Source organism: Rattus norvegicus, chromosome 4, assembly GCF_036323735.1.
Source record: "Rattus norvegicus strain BN/NHsdMcwi chromosome 4, GRCr8, whole genome shotgun sequence".
NCBI lineage: Eukaryota > Metazoa > Chordata > Mammalia > Rodentia > Muridae > Rattus > Rattus norvegicus.
In genome coordinates, this window is record NC_086022.1 from 109,740,657 (window position 1) to 109,747,484 (window position 6,828).

The window sequence follows — 6,828 nt, forward strand, 5'->3', positions numbered from 1 at the left end:
GGCTCCGCCAATTATCAGGAGTCCACTACAGAAGCAAGCAGCAGACAGAACACCACCAGAAGTTCTTCGGTGTGTTTTTCTCTATGAAACCACAATAATCAAAGATCAGAAAAGAAAGCAAGGTGAATCAATGAAAAAGCATCATCAGTGAAGCCCAGCACCAGCAAAGCCAACAAAGGCAATCAGTGCCAGATTCATTTTCCATTGTCTGTTGAGTTATACTCTTCGGAAACACCACGTGTCCTCACAAATGTCCACTCCAGCAAAACATCACATGCCCTTTCACCAGGCAGCTTGCAGAAAAACACCACAGTTTTGCTTCAGCAAAATATCCTCTCATATGACAGCTTCGCGAAAAATATTACATGACACAACTGAGTCTACACTGAAACCAAAAATTTCTACGTCAGACACACACACACACGCACATACACACACACACAAACACACATTCACACAGGCATACACACACGCATGCACGCATGGACGCGCATGTGTATGTGTCCATGTGTGAGTGTGTGTGTGTGTGTGTGTGTTTGTAAGTAAATGTAAAAGTTTTAAAAAGGAATATAATGAATATATTGAGGATAGGAAATGAAAGATGATTGAGAAGAGGGAAAAGACTGGATGAGGTAAAGTATAAACAATATTTTAGATGAAAAATTACTGAATTCTATGTGTATAAAATTGGATATGACCAAAAAATAAATGTATTGATACTTTTATGCAAATATTAAACTGAGTTTGTCAAGTTTATTGCAAATATAAGGAGAGAAGGAATGAGAGAAGTTTGTCCTGAAATTATAATATGATTTTGGTTAAAAAAGTAAATGTGACAGAGGGAGGTTTGCAGCAAGTATGAGTTACACATATATCTTTTTAAAATCAATTTAATCCTATTTATTCTTCTATTTTATTATGTGCATATATATTATTTATGTATATAGGAACCTGAGCATGTGTGTGTACTTACATGTATTTTTATAATTGAATGTATGTATGTGTATTCATATATGGTTATATGTGATTGATATCTATTTATATGTATGTGTAAGCATGTTTGTGTGTGAAGGCTGTGGGTTTGCATGAGTATATATGGTTTTACCTGTGTATGTATTATTTATGTAGAGTCATTCACCACAGACAGCAAGCAGAAGTGAGAAGTTGTCATATAAAAGTTGGTGGTTTATATTAGAAGCATGCAGGTGGAACCTGAGCAGTTAATAAAAAACAACAAAAATATTGTTCAAAATCTTCACAAGTAAAAATTAGATGTGAAGTTTAATCTCTGGCCCATGGGGCTCTCCCTCTTTCTCTCTTTCTCTCCTCTCTATCTCTACCTCTTCCTCTGTCTCTCTACTTCTGTCTCTATGTCATATGTGTAGCATCTACATCATCTATCTCTGTCACTCTAACTCTATTGTTATATTATCTGTATATCAACTATCTGCCATGTCTATTATCTATCTATCTATCTATCTATCTATCTATCTATCTATCTATCTACTTATCTTCTCTCTATTATCTATCTCCATCTCCATCCCTCTACTTCTTTATCCATATATGTCTTTCTATCTCCCAGTATCTCTTTCTCTGTCTCCATTTTCATCCATCTCTGTCTTTGAATCTCCCCTATCTCAAGTTCTCTTTCTCTATCTCTATCGCCATATCTATTTCCACCTGTCTTTCTCTATGTTTAGCAATCTCTCAACATCTCTAAGTTTCTCTCTCTCTCTCTCTCTCTCTCTGTGTGTGTGTGTGTGTGTGTCTGTGTTAGTGTGTATGTGTGTGTCTGTGTGTGTGTGTATTGTGTGTTATATATCACTTTATCCCTGATTCCAAGGTGGGTGAAGGGAATCTACTATGGTGGAATGGTAAATGAGAGAAGGAGAAAGAAGATGTGCAGCACAATATTGCAGATGTCAAACTTTCAAAAGAAAGAACAGATATTACACGCATTGTCATGGAAAATATGTACTCTGAAGTATTTTTCTAATACTGTATAATCTGTTTTTTCTCTTCTCACTTTTAACAGTAAAAGTTTAATAAAGGAATTACTGAGAGAACAAAAGAATCATGTTGTGGGTTGGTATGTGTGAATGTGTAAATATAAAGTTCTGAAATGGTTCAGATATACTCTCACCTTGAGAAAAATGCTGTCCATGTAACTTCTTTATTTCATATCACTGCTGATTTATTGTATCATCAGTTTATTAATACTCAGAAATTCTACAATGAAAGGATCAATTGGAAATTGCCTAGGCAACAATTTTCTATATCTTCTCTTACGTGTAACTTTCAGTAAGAACTGCTCTTGCTGGTTGTTTTATGTCTTAAGTAGGGAGGCCTATTACAAATCGGATTCTCTTCTGATGACCTTAAGCCCTTTCAACCTTTGGAATAAGATTTAATATTCATTTACTTTAAAATAGGTCTTGTGGTAGCCATCTGTCTGTTGCTAAGGCATGTAGTTCTCAATGTTGCACTTTGTCTGTTGGAGCTTTAAAAGACTCATTAACACAATGTGATCTGATATTTATCTCAGCCTATTTTTCCTCTGTGTGTTTTAGCAGATTTAACTTAAATATTTTAGATAAACACACCATAATTATACTTGTTTAAGGTCTGTGTCCGTAAATATTGCCAAGGTACAGATAGAGATAGTAAATCATTAAGTAGGTCTTCCACAGTTTGTCCAATGTTAATACCATCTGTTAATAGTGAGTTAGAAGCCAGAAAATGGCCATTTTCATGCTCCTTCTAGTAAAAACAGCAACAATTCCATAAATGAGATTGCTGATATTGAAATACTACATTTCTTCAGGGCTAATTGTTCAAATATACACTAAAACCTACAGATCCACCAGACTCAATTAGGTCAGTTAGTATCATTCTCTCATCATTTCAAGGTTTCTTCCCATGAGTCCATTAATCACTTCCTGACATTTACATGCCTCATCCTTTGAGTCTATTGTTTAAAATTTACTCGATGGCTTTGTCTTCCATTAGTTAGAGCTTTCCTATTATTCTCCTCTTTATTTCTGTGATCATTGGTGCATTACTTTTGAGTCATAGATAAGATAAACCCCTGTTTGAATCCTCAGATTCCTGGCAGCCTGTTATTTATAGTTTATTTCACATTTATTAGACTAATCAATATAATAATATTACCTATGGTGTTTATGATCTTTCCTCCCATTCTTCCTCAGAACTTCTTTTTATATTCCTCTTTAGCTATTTTCTTATCTTCACTCCTTTACAGCTCTACCCTTGCTCTACACATGACTTGTGAGAGCAGAAGAATGGATAATTCCAGGAGCAGAATTTAGGCTGCTTAATCTTGGCTATGCACAAAACTTTGCCTATTAGAATGCATATTGTGTAAGTAGTAGTCACACAATGAATGAAACTTCTAAATTAATTCTTCTAACTGGCAGTGTATACTATCTACATTAGATACTACAGATCATTTTGTTTTATAATAAGGTTATTGCTTAGATTATGATTAATAACTCCATTTTCCAGACAAGGAAACTGGGTGTCAAAGAGAATTCACATTGTTTTTAATATCTTAACAGTCATTGAGGTAGTAGTATAAATGGTGGTGTAGTATCAAAAGAAGCAGAAAATACACTGTTGTTTTTTGGTAATTTTCAGAATGCCTTAAAATCAATCAAGAGAACGGTGTTCAGGTTAATTGGCAGAAGAGAGAAAGGTGTAGTATGCATGGTGATGAGGTTGCAGAATGCTACAAATAATGTGATCATCATTATCGATTAATTCCTTTTCTGGTTGCCAAATGGACAACTCTAGTCCAGCTAGAAAGGTCTTAACATTTTCATTATGCCTAGATAGCTATGGAAAGGCCAAAACTGTTTCAAGTACATATCACTATAAGGATCTGTTTTTTGTAGCATACATAGTATTGTCAGCAGGATACAGAGTTCCAGAGACTCAGAACTGAACCATTACCAGAAAAAAATGAAATAGCTGATAAGGCATTAGAGAATTTTTCTAACAGTTACTGAAGGCTCAGAATAACAGAATAGCACACTGAACCCCATCATAACAGGGAGGTTTCCTACTCTGTACTTAACCACCCATTTGGAAAACTAAAGCTAGGACGTAGAATGGTTTTCAATCAAGAAAATATGATCAGAAGTTACAAGAACTAATAAAACAAAAATAAAGGATATTTCCAAGTTCAGAGTTCAGTTGTTCAGAGTTGTATTCTTTGTGTCTGCAATGGGAAGTAGAAAGTTCAGAACTTTGAAAAAAATCTGGAGTGAAGTGAGATTTTGAGATAGGTAAATATTTAGTGAGACTACCATTACAGGGCAAAGGTCATAATCCCCAAACAAAAGTATTTGAAAATTTTGAGTATGATGGACTCTTCAGTTTAGCAACTAAATATGTCATGTCTGAAAATGCAGGACATTTCCCAGTAGAGGGAAAAGAACAGCAACCTGCCCACAAAACGTTCCACCCAACATGTGTCCTGCCTAAAAGATATACAGGACAAAGAATTAAATTGAGGGGATGAATGGCCAACCATTGACTGTATCAAGTTGAAACCCATCCCTTGTGTAAGAAGCACTCCCTGATACTATTAAAGATACTTTTATGCTTGCAGACAAAACCTAGCATAACTGTCCTTTGAGAAGCTTAATGCATCAGCCAAAGAAACAAATACTGAAACCAACAGACAAACTTTAGAAGGAGCTCAGGGGGTCTTGTAGAAGTGCTGGAGGAAGGACTGAGGGAAGGGAGGGGTTAAGAACTCCACAGGAGGGGATGGGGATTTAGCTCAGTGGTAGAGCGCTTGCCTAGGAAGCGCAAGGCCCAGGGTTCGGTCCCCAGCTCCAGAAAAAAAAAGAACCAAAAAAAAAAAAAAAAAGAACTCCACAGGAAGACCAACAAAGTCAATTAAGCTGGATACTTCAGGGCTCCTAGGCTCTGAACCACCAACTCAAGATTGAGCATGGGCTACTGGTAGGCACATATGTAGTAGAGGTGCAGTTTGGTCTTCATGTGTGTCACCTAAAATCTGGAGCAGGGACTGTCCCAGGATCCTTTGCTTCCCTGTGGATCTTATTCTCCCAACTGGGATGCCTTTTTCAGCCTCAGTAGAAAAGGATGCTCTATGTCTGTAGTGACTTGATGTGTGTGTGTGGGGGGGGGTGTGTGTGTGTATGGAGGGGACAGTATAGTCAGGTAGGGGGTCTACCACTTTTAGAAAAGAAGTGGAGAGGGAAGTAAAGGGATTATTTGTGTGACAGTGTACTAGGAGGAAAGGGGGACTGATATTGGGAACCAAAGTGAATAAATGAAGATTATTTAAAAAAAGAAAAAAAGAAAACCCAAATTGAAATGAGTCTGAAAACCTGAAAACTAGTATTTTAAGAAGCCAAATAGAACCTTGGGGATAAACCTCATCAACAGAATGTAAGAGATAGAAGAGAGAACCTCAGACGTTGGCGACAATACAGAAGTAATAGATACTTTTCAAAGAAATTGTAAAATTTAAAAAGAGCCAGACAGGAAAGCATGTAGGAAATCTAAGACTCTATGAACCAACCAAATCTAAGAATAATAGGATTAATGTACAGAGCAAAATCCTAGGTCAAAAGCACAGAAAATATTTCTAACAAAATCAAAGAAGAAAAATTTTCTAATTCACAGAAACAGTCTATCAAGTTACAAGGAGCATACAGAATAACAAATAGACAGGACTAGGAAGGACATTTCCCACAACACATAATAACCACAGCACTAAACATACAGAACCAAGAAATAATATTAAAAGGTGAAACATAAAAAGAGCAAATAAAATATAAAGGACATACTTGTTAGAATAAGACTGGACTCCTCAGTGGAAACTTGTAAGGATAAAGGGTAATGGTTAGATCGTCTATAAACTCTAAAAGGCCTGAAAAGTCAGCCCATTCTCCTAACTCAGCAAAAGTTTCAATCACAAGTAGAGAGAGAAAAACATTCCATGATTAAAACAACTTTAAGCAGTCTGTATCCACAAACCGAGCTCTATAGAAGGCTCTAGAAAGAAAACTTCAACCTGAAGCAGTTACTTTTCATTTTATGTGCATGGGTGTTTTGCCTGCATATATGTCTGTGTACAATGGATATGCTTGGTGCCACAGAGGCAAGAAGAATGTGTTGAATCCCTTGGGAACAGAATTCCTGACAGCTGTGATCCAACATATGGATGCTGGCAATTGAAGCCAATTCTTCTGAAAGAGAAGGTAGTACTTTTAATCTCAAAGTCACCATTTCAGCACCAATTTTTGCAAAGAGTTTCTTTTTAAGCAAAACAGTAATAAGCATCAAGAGCTCCATTCAGTTTCTACAGCAGTTAAAGATGGCATATGACACAAAGGACTATAGGTTGAAGATAAATTGTCACCAATCTCAATGTGACTATAGTTAATATATCATTATGATGTTAACCAATGATGGAGAGTTCTGTCTCTGTGACACATGTGCAGTGTTTTGAAGAGTAAAATATTAATTTAAGCCACAAACTGTCTTGTCTACATGACTGGGAATAAATTGTTGGCTTGACACATATCTTCATCCACTTGATTAACCTGACTGTGTTAACAGGTATTGCATAGATGCTGACTGGCATGAATGATGGGGACATGACAGAAGAAAGAGGAGTTGATTGATGATATTCATGAAATGAACAGCTTTGGTGATGAAAATGCCAGATCTGAAAGCCTCACTCATAAACTTAATCCTCATGGTCCTTGTGTTTGGGAAGTCCTAGGGCAGACATTTCCAGGAACGTTTTAGTGTCAGGAATTGTTT